The sequence below is a fragment of the Mustela putorius genome, unplaced genomic scaffold (genome assembly GCF_011764305.1).
Source record: "Mustela putorius furo isolate JIRA1106 unplaced genomic scaffold, ASM1176430v1.1 tig00003983_pilon_pilon_pilon, whole genome shotgun sequence".
Taxonomy (NCBI): Eukaryota; Metazoa; Chordata; class Mammalia; order Carnivora; family Mustelidae; genus Mustela; species Mustela putorius.
Window position 1 is genome coordinate 17668722 of NW_025422123.1, and position 15603 is coordinate 17684324.

A 15603-nucleotide genomic window follows, 5' to 3' on the forward strand; every position below is an offset into this window, starting at 1 on the left:
AAGACCATCTCTCTTGAATTCCGCCAATGGGCAACACTGAGAAACCCCAACCTGGAAATCTAGGACCCTAGGACCCGCTTTTCTTTCAGATTCCAATTCCAGGGGTCTGAATGCTAATGATGTAACGCTAGATCATTCCAAAGGTTGTATTGTGAGTCAAGGTAAAATCGAAATTAAATTACATGCTTTGAAAAATTCATACCTTATATAAGGATGGAAACAGTTTATTAAATTCTCTAGTCTAATAATCTTATTTCAAATCCTCATTTTTCAGATGAGGGGAGAGACTCAGAAAGGGTAAGTGATTTGGCAAAGATCTTGCATCTTATTTGTGACAAAGCTTGATCTCGAACAAATTCTCCTGATTCTGAGTACAAAGCACTTTCCTGGCCTTCACTCAACCTGAGTTTTATCAACCTGGTGAAATAAATTGCTTCTTTCCCCCAGGACTCTGAGGATGGCCTGATTTCCTTAATCCTAAAATTCCATCCAAGTTCTTATCTTAACCTACCACCATTAACTTCATTTTCCTTCAACCTCCTCCCTCAGTCCCCATCATATGTAAACCCTGATTTACATCTGAACAGGAAACACACTCAAGATATATTCCTCAAGTGTTTACCCAACAGTGCTCCAGGCAATACCAGTAATGAAGAACTAAACGATCATATATTATTTTTTTTTTATTGATCGTGAATATTTACTTTATGACAGAATCCTAATCTACTCTCAAAGGTTAGTAAATTCACTGGAACTCTTTACTGGAAAGAGTTTCAGTTTTCAAAAATAATTCACCTTTATTTCAGTCCCACAAAATTAAGTCTTCTCTTGGCCTTTAGCCGTGACCTCTCATTGAAACTGGAGTGGTCTGTAATTAAATAATGAAAGAAAAAGTTTGTTTTGAAGTGATCATTATCAACCAAGTTGGCACTTCAACTGCTATCTTCAAACGATCAAGCACATTAAAAACTCCTTCCTCCAGTGATGTACATATTTGAATTAAGCCCATAATTCTAAGCACCAGATTGGCTCCTGTCTTGTTTTATTTTATGTCCCAGATTCCCCACATTGACCTCACTTAGGAATTTCTACTAGTTCCTTGACCCCACTAATTTGTGTCTCAATGCCTTTGCCTTTACTGATCACCTTCCCCAGAATTATACCCATCTACCTCTCCATTTACGGCAAAGTGCACTTTCTGAACATCCGTATGTGAGAAATGAGGTGAGGTGCTGGCGTGGTCATGGGCAAAGCACAAAATCCATGAATTAATAGAATGTAAGAAATAGTCAAATAAAATAGCAGTTACAAAAGCACATGACAGGGCACCTGGGCGGCTCAGTGAGTTAAGCGTCTGCCTTTGGCTCAGGTTGTGATCCCAGGGTCCTGGGATCCAGCCCTAGTCAGATTCCCTGGTCAGCGGGAAGTCTGCTTCTCCCTCTCCCACTTCCCCTGCATGTGCTCTCTCTCCCTCTCTCTCTGTCAAATAAATAAATTAAATCTTTGGGTGTGGGGGGAAGCACATAACCTAGGTATTACAGTAGAATGACTCTAGATTCACGCCTGGGAAAAGCACCTAAGCCTGCATTTGTAGATAGGGTCTTTCAAGGGAGAAACGGTGGTTTTTATCATCACTGCAAGCTTGGAAGTGACTAGCATACAATTCACCCTCCGTATATGTTGATAGAATTAATGAGTGCAATCTGCGGTAGGCTGCCTCCTGAGACAGAGTTACTATGATTCCTCTGCTTGCAGATGACTTTTCATCATAAACATTTATTGTCTGACTGGCTAGAGTTCATCGGAGAGTGGTAGACATTACTTGGGTATTTCAGGTTTGTAAATTGAAACCTTTTTTGTTATTTCCCCCATTGAATTTCTCTGAATTTGCCTGTTCAGACTGACTGAGCAAATTCAGTCATTCCCAGGGCAAATAAAAATTTGGAGATTAGATAGATCACGTTTTAAATCCCAGCTTTGCCACTTCCATGTATGTGACCTTTGGCATGTCACTTAAGCTCTAGCCTATCATAAGCCCCGTCTACTAAATGGGTCTAATGATGACATCTTATAAGAATAAAAATCAGTCACATCGAAGGATCTGGAAGAGTGACAGCTACCTGGTGAATACTCAGTAAATGTTGTTAGTCTCCTTTGCATCTGCCCCCTAGCTTTGTTGATATAGTTTTGGCATAAATTTTTAGAACAGCTGAAGTAGGTTGAATTAGACACAAACAACTGAATTTCTATCCCATATTTGGCACAGTAGTCCGTATCCAGTAGTAGGATAAAGAATCAAGAATTGGAGCTATGTTAAGTAAATGTCCTGTCTTTCCTATCCCTTATAGACTACCAACTCTCTATTGAACAACAGGAAAAATATTGTAGGATTACAGGATAGATCTTAGTCTATCTCCATAATACTCTTGGATTTTTAAAATTACACAGAGTCTCAAACAGCACAGTGGTATCATTTGGAAATTCAATTACATTGGAAATTTGATGGTGTGGGGATATGTCATGTAGAACTCTAGGGGACCATCAAACCTATCTTCCCTTCTTTTGGGGCCCCCCATGAGCCTGTATTTTCCCATCTCCGTAGCATCTAGATTTGGCTATGTAATTGACTTCTACTCAGTGCAATTTGAATGTCTGTGAGGTATGCTACTCCCTGACCTGTCCCATAAAATTCTCCAGGCATGATTCTCCATATCTTCACATCTTCTAGGTGATAGGAAAGGATAAGCCCCTGAGATGAGCTTGGAGAGATGGCTGAAGCACAGGATGGAAAAAGTCCTAGTCTGTGAATCCCCCACTTGGAGAGTTGCCCAAATAAACATCCTTTTTGATTACTAAGTGAGAAATAACTTACGTTTACACTAAGCTGTTGAGATTCAACTCTGCCTCTTTTGTGGTTTTTAGCATTATTCCTTTCTAAAATATGACCTAAAAGATAATGCCCAAAGACTTTAGTTCCTGTCCTCTCTTTATTAGCAATTAGCTTCATTTTAAATAATGGTTTCCCTTCCCCAGGTTTTAGATCAACTGTTTAAGGTGACAAAACACTTCTTTGCTTTTTTCTTGCTCTCAGCTCATAACCTAGTGCCTAGAAGAGAGCAGTTGCTCAATAAAAGCTTGATAAATAAAAAATTCAGTAAGCAATTTGTTTTGTATGGAGAGACATCGGTCTGATACAGTGTTTATATGCATAAACTCTCCAGTCAGCCTGCCCTAGTTCAAAACCTGGCTCAAACACTTAATGACTGACTTTGGTAAAATTTCTGACACTCTGTGTCTCAGTGTTCTCATTTGTAAGTGAGGGTAAAAAGATAAAACTCCCTTGAAATTACCCCCCTCCATGATGGGAGTTAAAGAGTCAATAGATGTCAAGCTTTTATTCATTTTAATTTAATTTAATTTTTTTTTAATATACAATGTTACCCTGGTTTCAGATGTCAGGCTTTGAAAACAGGGCCTGGCCATATTGAGACGACAGGAAGATGATCCTGTTCGGGATATTTCCGTGTGCCAGACAATGTTCTAGCATCATTACTTCACTAAAGACTAGAGCGTGTGCTTCCTAGAGTCCATGCCTGGGTTTCGTGGTGATGGACTAGAATCCCACCTGAGTGTATGTTTTATGCAGCACAATTCAGGCTGGGTACCTAAAACTGAGGATTTGTTGCAGGAATATTGTTTGGAAGAATTGGGAAGACAATGAAGCTTCAGTCTTCTGAAAAGAAGTTTTATAATGCCAAAAGCTACCAAGAAGCTGCCTTAACACCTGAAATGATTGCCCCAGCCTGGCTGGAGGTTCGAATCTTCCCAGCACTTCACGGCTCTGCTCAAATATTACCTCTTCCTCAAAGCCTTAGCTAAGGGCTCCACAAGGATGATGGGATCCTCCGTGCCTTTCATATTTTTTATATTCCTCTACCTTGAACTGCACTTAGGTTGTGCTTTCGCTCTCTCCCATACTAAAATAGAAACTTCCTGAAGCATGGGAGTCCATGTCTTACTGATTTGGGCATCCCCCAAATCCCCTCCTGACAGCAACCTCCAGTTGAAAGCATGGAGCACAAAGGCAAACAGAACAAACAGGACATTTATCCCACCCTTGAATTTTGAGGCTTTCCTGAAGGAACATCAGAGACTAGCCCACAGTATTCGGTCCAAGATGCAACTCTGTAAGAAAAATTGCTGTCCTTACTTTAAAAAAAAAAAAAATTATTTAGAGTGATTTTGAAGTAGAATACAGGAATATTTTCACAATCACCTCTAGGAGATTTTTTTAAAGTAAGACAAAAGGAAGAGCTGAAGAACCCCTGCTGTGGGGATTCCCAGAGCAGCACTGGCTGCCTCACAGCCCTGGGAAGAAATTTAAAATCATCCGGTTCTACCTCTGCAGCAAACCTCCTCAGTGGCTGGGGCATTGCAGTCCTGTACCCATGGGCCACCTTGCAACTTCCAGACCAATGACAGGGATCAATGATTCATATAAATGCTGCCAGCAGATAACTGGCCCTTTGGGTTCAAAGCACCAGCCTTGTTGCTGAAGTAGAGACACCTGCCCGTGAAGGAAGAGACTCTTTTTGGCAGATTCTCAACGGTGGAGCTCTGACGGGTTAGGTCAGCATTGACAGTGGAACAAAGTGGTAGTCTGGAGGCCAGGAGATTTGAACTCTGTCCTTGACCTAGCAGAGGGTTTGGCACAGATGAAAGGGACGAACGCCATCGAATGGCTCTGGACAAGGCAATGAACTCATCTGGGCCTGGGTTATTTCTTACCGAGAAATGAGGAGGGTGGATCACATTCTGTTTCGTGAGATGACTTTTCACAGTGCCAGAGCGAAAGCTTAGGTCCCTTCCCATATCATTGTGAAAGACAAGAGATAAAGTGTTTTAAGTCCCTCTCTCTTCCATCAAGGACAGGTACAGGTGTGTGCAGGTGCACAACCCCTCCGTCCCCCTGACATCATTTGTACAAGGAATCTAAAAGACAAAACAAAACAAAACGAAACAAACAACAGAACGAAACCAAAAAAAAAAAAAAAAACCAAGAAAAGCAGCAATTTACAGAATCTTCTTGTAGGAGTCGGCTGTGGACAGCATCTCCCCAGGTGTGGTGCTGACTATACTGGATCCCTCCCACCCCTGGGTGGGTGGGGGCGGCTAATGCTGCTGGCAGTGACTAGCTGACTTTGAGAAAATGGCCCCTAACAGTTGCTATTACTGATCAGATCATCAGGACTGGCTGCAAATATCACTTCAGTAAAAATCGCCATATAGCCCAAAGATTTCTAAGCCTTATGAATGCCTACTTAATGTCAGGTATCAGTTCAATTAGAATATTCAGCTGTGCCTTGAACAGCCTGGGCACTCTTAACTACTTCTGATGAACCCTTCTTCCCTTGGGTTGAAAGAAATATCTGATGGGGCTTTTACCAATCTCGAGATTTCAAACCCCAGGGTTGTATTTCGTTTTTGTTTTTATTTTTTCCCCTAGAGCACTTACGTTTTTACCAGCTAGAAAAACTGGTGAGATCATAGGCTATTCTTATTGGCCATTTATTGAGTAGAGAAAACCGAATAAAAGGCAAAGAAGGAGGCTTCATCCCTCACACACATGCACACAGAAAGGCAACTGCCTCCTTGTCCCACTTTGCAGCCCCTACGGTGCGGACCCCTGCCCGCATTTGCATTGAACAGGACAAATGGCCTGTTTTCGATCAGCTGGAGTCAGCTGCCTCCCACGTGCCACTGCCTCCCTGACTCTTCATTGTTCCTGGGGGTCTCCAGCAGCAGGAGGGAGGGGACATGTGGAGCCGCTCTCACCCTCTGGCCTCTTTCATCACACCACAGACGGAACCTTTCCAAGAACTTGAATGGGCATCCACAACCTCCCGTCCGATTATTAATCTGCCCCTTCACACATTCCTCTGCCTTTTGGCTGGCCTGGCCCATGCCCCAGGAGGATAATATTCGGAGTGGAACCCCTTCTTTTGAGCAGTAAGTCTAATTCAGGAAGGCAGGGCCATCTAATAGTAACTGAGGGTTAGGTCTCGCTGAGCTCCCGGAGCTTAAGCGTCTCTCTGGCATGGGTTATGTGCCAGGAACGGGAACCGTGCGAGGAGCCGACGTGTGTGCGCTGGGAGAGGGCTGTGAGCGGAGCTCAGGGGGCGTCTGGTGGGGATAGAAGGAGGCGTTTCCAAGATTGTCCTGGCCTTGAAGAAGCTGCCCTTCTAGTTGGGAAGATAAAACATGACCCCATGAAGTGGAAGTGAGCGAATTGCAACATAATGTAACAGTGTGGGAGGAGGGAAGGTGAGTGGCCAAGCCGGAAGGCTCCTGAAAATCTTGAACGAGGAAGAGGGATTTGATCTGAGCCTGAAAGGATTGGCAAGCTTTATGCAAATAGAGTGGAGAGAAGGCCAGGAACAGGGCAGCGGGGAGGAGACCCTTGCACTTGGCACTGAGCGCTGGAGCAGCCAGGCAGAGGGTGGGCCCCGGGGGTGGGGGGTTGGGGCGGCAATCTGTGGACTGGGGCCGGGGTGGGGGGAAGAGACCTTCATTCTCTCCTGCGGCTGCTGTCGGACATTCGCCGGCTATCTGCTCTTTCCCAGATGAGACAGGCACCCTTCCCGGTATTCCCTCACGGTGATGTTTGCGTGGGTGACAGAGACATTGTTTGTAAAACAGTTAGAAATAAGCAGCCTGTTTAAAATAAGAAAGATATTGCCTTATTATTTCAAACCGAGTTTTCTCTGTTCAATGAAGCAGCTTCTCACCTAAGCTGCTCCCTGGGTGTTCACCAGGCAGTTTAGGAAGCAGCGTGAAGTCCTTGCCAGGCCCTAGGCTACCATTTAGCACACTGAAGCAGCAACTTCTGGAATGGTCCTGCAGTGGCATGACAGGGTCCTGCTCTCCACGAGGTGTCTGTCCATCTGACTCCCAGGGAAAGGGCTGCATCGACAGTTATAATCAAGCACGCAGGACATGTGAGCTGCTGGGCAGAGCACAATGCCTAACGCAACCCTGTTACATCTTGTGGAGTAGAGAGGAAGTCTGCGCATAGGGGCGGGTTGCTGGGGATCCAGACATCTCGGGGCTGGGGTCTCTCTGGCACCAGGAAACATCACCAGGTGGAATCAGCACACCATACACTTACATGATTAGGGCCACAAAATGAGGATCTCCATTTTGACCCCTCCTGGCACCCCACGGCCCACGTGACAACTCATACTTCCAGAATCGCAGGTGTGCCGGTTCTTCTAGAGGAGGTGCATATGCAGACGCTGTCTGCCTTGCTCTGTGCTGAGTGTGAGGCTATTGGCTCATCTGAGCACTGCAACCCAAGCAAAACCATCATATTCATTTGCCCTTATTTTAAAAACAGAAAACAAAATACCCACACACATCTTAAAATAGAGTTTATGAGGTCATTTCCTCCACACTGCCATTCCCTCTTATTCCAAGAACCATCATAATGGTAATGGTTTTAGTGAGAATAAAGCTCAGTTTTGAGTAGAACTGAGCAACACTTTTCACTCTCACTCCACGGACATGTGTGTACGGCGCGCACACAAGTAATGGTATCTCCTTTTCATCTCCGGGTCTGAGAAATGTGAGTTTACAGTGGGAGTTCTCCAGGGGAACAATGGTAAGAACAAATGAAGATTCTGTAGAGAGCTGCGGAGAACAGTTCCGATAAAGGCATTAGACAAGTGTAGGGGGTCGCCCCCCCTTTTCTCCTACCAGTGGTTCAGGAAGGTCAGGCACTGAGCCCTCTGATCTCATGGTGGAAGGACCCTTCCTTCTCTCCTGCTTCTGGGAGGCAGCGGGTCTCCTTCCCACGATGCCTCAGGAGAACTGGTAGGTTGACAAAGAGAATCCTGTACCCAACACACATGGATCTTAGAATGTGTAAATCTTGGTTAATGTTATTGTGAAGAAGATGAGGGGTGGAGGGTGGAAAGAATTCTACTATACGAGCTTCAAAATGATGAGACTCCCTGAATGGCCTCCCTTCTGAAGTTGGGGCTAAGAAGAACTAACTACAGAATGCCAGAAACTGACAGATGGAACCATTCTTTAGAATTTTTTTTTTTTTTTTTTTTTAATGTAAGCTCCACACCCAGCATGAAACCCAATGTGGGGCTCGAACTCATGACCCTGAGACCGGGACCTGAGCCCAGACCAAGAGTCACATGTTTAAGCCACTGAGCCACTGGGGTGCTCTTAGAGATCTTCTTCAATGGCCTTCTTTCCTCTCTCATGCCTTTTCCCCACCTACTGACAACATAGAGAAATATTGGACTAATGAGCTCTTTGTTTATTTTTTCAGGCAGAGAGAAGGCTCCCTGTTGACACCACCAGTACTTTCAAAGGTGAGGACTAGCACAGATGCCAAACAAATTGAGAGGTCGGGTTGCATTTATCAAAAGTCTCAGCTGCCGCTGTCTCATCCCTGTGCTTTCCCTGAACAATATTTTGTTTTGTTTTGTTTTTATTTTCAGTGCTCCAGAATTCATTACTTATGCATCACACCCAGTGCTCCATGCAAGACGTGCCCTCCTTAATACCCACCACCTAATAAGGAGACTCTCTTAAAAAGCCACAGTCCCACCTGGCTTGATGTTCGAGCTTATAAAATTGAGCTGGGGTCAGAGGGAAGGGCTCCCTCGTCTGTAGATTCCTTACCTGGCTTCCTAACGGAAAACTTTTGGAGGTCGCTGTTCATTTCCCAGAATTCCCAAATGGGCTTAACCTGCTCTGAGGCATCCCGAACTCTTCTTGGGCTGTACTTTCAAAACAGGGAGCAGCCCATCGATGGAACTGATTAGCAGCAGTGAAAAGTCACAGAGACAGAGAGAGAGAAAAACAAGAAGTGGGGGAGTATAGAAAAATTATGTTACATGTAAAGAGGGCGGATGTTGTTTTGTGAAACATGATTTTGTTCTACAGACACGCAAACACACTTGTGAAGATGCACGTGTGTGGGGTGTGTCCTGGGTTATTCTTTAAAATCTGTTTATTACTGAAAGTCTCACATAAAAAGGTTTGAAAGACACAGCTCTGGGGTGAATAAAATGTCCCAGGGAATCACGGCCTAAAAACAGGCCTCTAACTCAGTGACACACTCCTACTGGGCCTCAGGGTGCCATTTTGTACTCTCTTTGAGTTTCTTCTACAAATGGCACCCCAGTGCCCCTAATCTTAACGACTGAACTATTTAATCACATGTTCTTTATCCACATTGACTGATGCCAAAATCAAGTATTTTTCCTTTTACGTGGGTTCCATAAAAAGGAACAAGACCAGTCCACATTTGATAATGCTGCTCTTTGAAGAGCTCAGTAGTCCTTGTGATTAAAGTATTTGTAGGAGGTCAGAGGACCGCCTAAGCACACGCTCTGGGCTCAGCATTTTCTTGTGTGCCAAGTCCCTTTGGTTCCCATCCGTCCCCGCAGGGGCACCAGTGTGAGCTGAACCGGGGAGTCCTGACATACCCAGGTAGGCTTGCTGAAATGGCGGGGCCAAACTGCCAGAAGTTTATTGGTGTAAGGGGCTGAGAAAACATCAGGGGAAAGAACCACCCCGTATAAATGGGGTTTGTCAAGATGAACTCAACCAAGAAACAAAGCTTGGGTCATCTGAATGCGACATGGTTGTCCTTCAGCCTTGCCTTTGGGACAGAATCCTATGAAGCCAGAGTGGTCTAGGGGGAAGCGGGAGAAGTAACAGCAACTGAGAAGAGCGGGCTGAACTAAAGCTCTGTGCAAAGCAGCTGTGCCCTGGCAGCCTTCTAGCAGAGCATGCCATCGATGGGGTATGAGAACCTTCCCCACACTTCCCCTCCGGTGCTTGTACAGCCTGTATACCATTAGACCTCCTGTGCCTTGGTAGCATTACCCAGGAGGAATCTGTGGTATCCAGAGGAAGATGGCAGTGGGCCCGGGACAAGCAGGTGCCTAGACGAGGTGGCGCCTGGACAGGGTGGCAGTGGGACCTGTGCAGAGCAGCGGGTGACATCTCCTTGAAGGCACAAGTGAGACACCCCCAGAAAACTCCCCAGTTTACTTGAAAACTGGGACTTTGGAATGGGTGGTGTTCTGCGTAGAACAGGGAAAGAAATAGCCAGAGAAATACTGGCTACTCGCATTTGATATGTAAGTATTAAATGGCAAAAAAAAAAAAAAAAACCCTGAATCACATGTTTCCTTCAAGTGTCCTTTAGAGAATACAACCTATCATATTTTAGCTACTTGTTTTTCTAAGTTACTAATAAGGACTACACAGCATGTACAAGGAGATGCTCTACATAATTGGAAGCTAGATATAGACATACAGATCAGAGAATCTGGGTCACAAAGGAGAAAATGCTTCAGACTTCCTGGGCATGCACTAAGGAAGATACATTGCTTCGGGCAAGCTCTGATAAGAAGTTACTAAGGAAAGAAATATGAATTGATCATTTCTAGATTCATAAGTTTACAGCTGACTCCAAAGGTGCAGAGAGGTGTCAGAGCATTTGAAAATTAAAATGATCAAATATTAGTTTTTTAAGCTCTGGCTGGAAGGAATTTCAACAATGTAAGATATCAAAATGAGATATCTAGTTTGCTTGCTGGAGTGTTCTCCGTTTATCTACAAACAAGGTAATATCTTGATATTAGATAATGGAATATTTTTAGTCACTTTCCTAGTTTTACTTTCATGTCATTTCCCAATTTTAAATGAGAACTACTTTAATCTTATGGTGGGGAGGGGAAAAATGCCATGATTTTTTTTTTTTTTAATTCACACCTTCTTCTGTTTTAGGATCTCGTGATCTGAGGCTATCAGTGTGGCAGTTGGAACAATTCGCATCTGGAGAGTAAGCTCGTTTCCTGATGTTTACATCTGGTTTTTGATGCATTCTTCACAAGTAGAGCAATGGTTACCAAATAGGAGTGAACGTCACAAGAAACCTGGTCCTCAGAATTTTCAGCCCGGAGAATGGTGTTGGGTAAAGTGGACAAGAGAATTGTTCTTCTGTTTTACAGACACAATGAATGTCAAAATTTAAAAAGCATGCAGGCGAGTCTCTTAAATATTAAATCCATCTCTGCTCAAAACCATTTCTTAAGCACTAACCTACACAAGGCGCCATGCCAAACGTACTACCGAAAAACTGGGTCAATATTGTTGTGTTTTGGGGGGGCATTTGTGATCAGTAGAGATCAGGTAAAGCATACCAACTGTGATTATAAGACAAATTATAGGGCACCTGGCTGGCTCAGTGGGTTAAGCCTCTCCCTTCAGCTCAGGTCATGATCCCAGTGTCCTGGGATCGAGCCCCACATTGGGCTGTCTGCTCCGCAGAGAGCTTGCTTCCTTCTCTCTCTCTCTCTCTGCCTGCCTCGCTGCCTACTTGTGATCTCTTTATAACTAAATGAATAAAATCTTTTTAAAAAAGACAAATTATAAAAAGTTATGCAAAAATTTTACAAGGGCTCGGTATATAAGTAAAAGAACCAGGATAGCACCGAATGACAAAAAGTAAAAGAGATGTCAGTAAAGGAGCCAGTAACCGAAATAATGAAATGCTTCAGAAAATTTAAAGTAGAAAAACGCAAAGAAAGGTTTTTTGTTTTATTTTGTTTTCTAGTTGTATTCCATTCCTCTTTTACAAATGAGGAAACTGAGATGTAGAGTTAAAATATCCTGTTTAGGCTCATATTGCCAAAAATGGGATACCCAGAATTTAAACACGTTTATTTGACAATAAAGTATGGATTTTTATGTAATATTGAGAATCATGCTGAAGTTAATCAGAAAAAACTGCAGAGGACCAAATCAACATTTAAAAAAAAAGATTTAGTTATTTGAGAGAGAGAGAAAAGGGGAGAGAGAGGCCAAGGGAGAGAGAGAAACTTAAGCAAACTCTGTACCGAGCCCAGAGCCCTACATGGGGCTCGATCTCAGGACCCTGAGATCATGACCTGAGATGAAATCAATTCACATGCTTAACTGGCTGTGCCACCCAGGCACCCCAGCTTTTTTTTTTTTTTTTTTTTTTTGACTTCCATCACTAATTCTTAGTATCCTGGAAGCTAGAGCAGAGGAAGTAATTAGGGGATTAACCCAGGATTAGGAAAATGGCATAAGTTCAGAAACTGAGAAATCCAGTGGAGGCTTTAAATGATTAAAATCTAATGATTTAAATGGCTGTTCCCAGGTTGTAAAATGGAAGAACAAGCAAGAAAAAGTATGATGACAAAATTGAGTGAGTATGTGCTGTGGTTGGGGCTTTCTGTAAGGATCAGGACAGAGTTAAACAGGAGTGAGAGAATGCAAAAGGCATACTCAGGGAGCGCTATTTCAGAGTTTACGATCATATAGACGGAAGTGCAGAGTGATGAAATCTGACACGTAGACATTCAGGCATCTGTGGAAATAGAGTAGGGAGGTCACTGAGTTGGAAGAAGTGAAGTCAGGGCACTAGGAGTGATGTAATGAAACTCTAAAATCTACATGAGCCATTCAGAGACGTAGGTTAGACATTACTCCTACACTGAACATGCCAAGAAGCTTCCTGTTTTCCCTGCATCAGGCAGTAGGATAAGTTTAGGAAGAAAACTGGACACATGGAACTCTCTTTTTTCTGGTTTCAGCCCATGTATCTTATGGCTGGATTGGGACGATTAGGAAGAAGAAGAGCACCCATATTTCTGTTGTCCTTCATCGGTTAATTCTGAGTGATTCATTTCACTCATTTCAGCTCACATAATCATTTTACACTTTCCATGAATGTATGGGACAAACTGAAGCACAAATCCAGAAATTCAGTCACAGAGAAACTGCGTCCCTTTACAAGAACCTTAAGCCCGGTTTTAAAGTGGACCTCTTACCTCTTTGTTTCCAGACTTGTCATTAGAGGAAAATTCTTAGAAATATAGACTAACTCAGAGAAAAAGATGTTGAGCACGTCCTCTGCGCTAACAACTTTATGTGATATGACAGGTTCTAAAATAGCTTCCAAAGATCTCCACTCCGTGGTATTAATGCCAATGTTTAAATCCTTCCCACTTGAAAATGGGCAGGATCTGGTGATCTACTTCTAATGAATATACTATGGCAAAAGTGATGGGAAAGCGTTTTTGAGATTAGGTTACAGAAGGTTATGATTTCTCTTCTGCTTGCTCTCTTGCCTCTCACTTGGTCACTCTGATAAAGAGAGCCGCCATCTTGTAAGCAGTCCTAGGAAGAGACCCACAGAGCAAGCAACTGGAAGTGGCTTCTGACCAGCACCCGGGGAATAACTGAGGTGGTCATCAGTCTAACAGTCTGCCAATAGCCATGTGGGTGAGTTTAGAAGTAAGTCCTTTTCTATTTGAGCATTGAGATGATCCCTGCACCAGTCAACACCTCGTTTGCAGCCTTGTCAGAGATTCTGAGTAAAGGAACACAGATCGGCCTTGGCTGGGTTCCTGACCCACAGACACTGATAGAACACATGTTGTTTTGAAGCCACTAAGTTTTGGAGGAAGGGGTAATTTGTTTCGCAGACATAGATAAATAATACCTGTGGAGTATTTTGGTTAGTCTTCATAATAATGCTATGAGAGAAGTAATATTATTTTTTTTTAATTTTTTTTTAGAGTTTATTTATTTATTTGACAGACAGAGATCACAAATAGGCAGAGAATGAGAGGAAAGCAGGCTCCCCGCTTAACAAAGAGCCTGATGCGGGCCTCAATCCCAGGACCCAGAGATCATGGCCTGAGCTGAAGGCAGAGGCTTTAACCCACTGAGCTGCCCAGGTGCCCCTATATTATGTTTATAGGTAAAGAAATCGAGGTGCACAAGTATTAAGTGATTGCTCAAGATTACATGGTAAGTGGTCAAGCTGAGATACCAATTTAAAAATGTTACTTTGCTAACACAGTGCCTGCAACATAACTAGGAGTGGGTGGCATAGTTATAAAAAACACATTTGTAGCAAATTATTTTCCTGATTTTATGTTATTTTGTGGTCAATCTTGACTCCAATACCCCAACAGGATTGAAATAGTTCATCTTGAGACAAACTATCATAGTGCAAATTTTATAGTTTCCAAAAGTATTCAGCTCCTTGAAACTTTTTTTTTTTTTTTTAATGGCAGGGAGGACTAAATTGCAATTTCTTTAAAAAGCCCAAAGATTGTGGTAACTTTTCATTTCAAGCTGTGGTGGGAAAGATGTCACCCAATCACCCAATGACCTCTGGGAGATGAATCTAATTGATGAGAAATGCAGCTCACTGCAAAATGTTTTCAAGAGTTTGGTTTTCTGTTGAATCTTTTGATGTCAAAAACTCAACCCAAAATCTTGACTGTTTTCCTCACAACACTTTTATTTTTTAAGATTTATTTATTTTTTTTAGAGAGAGAAGGAGAGCATGTAGTTGAGTACACCAGGGCTGGGGACGAGGGGAGCAGAAAGAGAGGGAGACAGAGTCTTAAGCAGACTCCACACTGAGCATGGAGCCTGACATGGGGCTCAATCTCATGATCCTGAGATCAGGACCCGAGCCAAAACCAAGAGTTGGGTGCCTAACCAACTGCATCAGCCAGGTGCCCCTGTTTTTCTAGTAACTCTTAAGATTATTCTGTGTGGTCTCATTTTATATTTACCTGGGAAAAGAGATTTGAATTCTCTATATGTTCAGACAAGATTAGATGTATTGAAATCCATGTCTCCCTTCTAACCTCTGACTTGAAGTATTTTGCTAAAAGCTACCATTTCCTAAAAGCTCACTGGCATGGAAGATTATGGTTATTATTTTTTTCAGAAAAGATTGTTTTGCCTTGTTTTTAACAAGTGTGAGAAAATAAAGCAAACCTTAATTCACTGTGAGAAACAACTCCTTGGAGCTGGTGTCTAATGACTGTAATGTTAAAGTTTCTTCAATACAATAAATACTGATGCCAAACATGGGGTGTAGGGTGAGTGTGTGTGTATGTGTGTATGTGTGTGTCTGTGTATGTGGTGTGGGCATGTGAGTGTTTGTGTCCATATGTGTGTGTTAACACTCAGGTGCTTCTGCAGACCTTTGGCTCTACTTACTGTCTTTACAATCTCTACTTTTGACTGTCCCAATTTCCCTATCACCCTTTATTCTTCAGACATCTTCCCCTATCGTCCATGAAATATGTAAGAAAAAATTAAAGTTGGAAGGTAGATAAACTATTCTTCCATAAATTCCATTTTAGAAAAAATAAATGAGGTTCAGAGAGGAGAGGCTGGCGTTGGATTGGGGACCAGAAATGGCAATTGTCATTTGTTGAGCTAAGCACTGTTCTGAGAGCTTCCCCTGTGTCAACTCATGTGCTTGCTAAGACAATACTACCAGGAGGTACTAGTAGTATTCCCATTTTGTAGATGAAGAAACTGAGGGACAGAATAGTTAAGTAATCTGCAAAAAGTCACATAGTCTAAGGGAGAGAGCCAGGACTGAAGGTCAGGGTCTGAATGTATGAATACTAATCCTGTGGACATAACCTTTCCATTCAGAAAGTACGCTAAAACATTTTCTTTTTCACTGTATCAACTCCCTTCATGTAAATCTAGACAAGATCT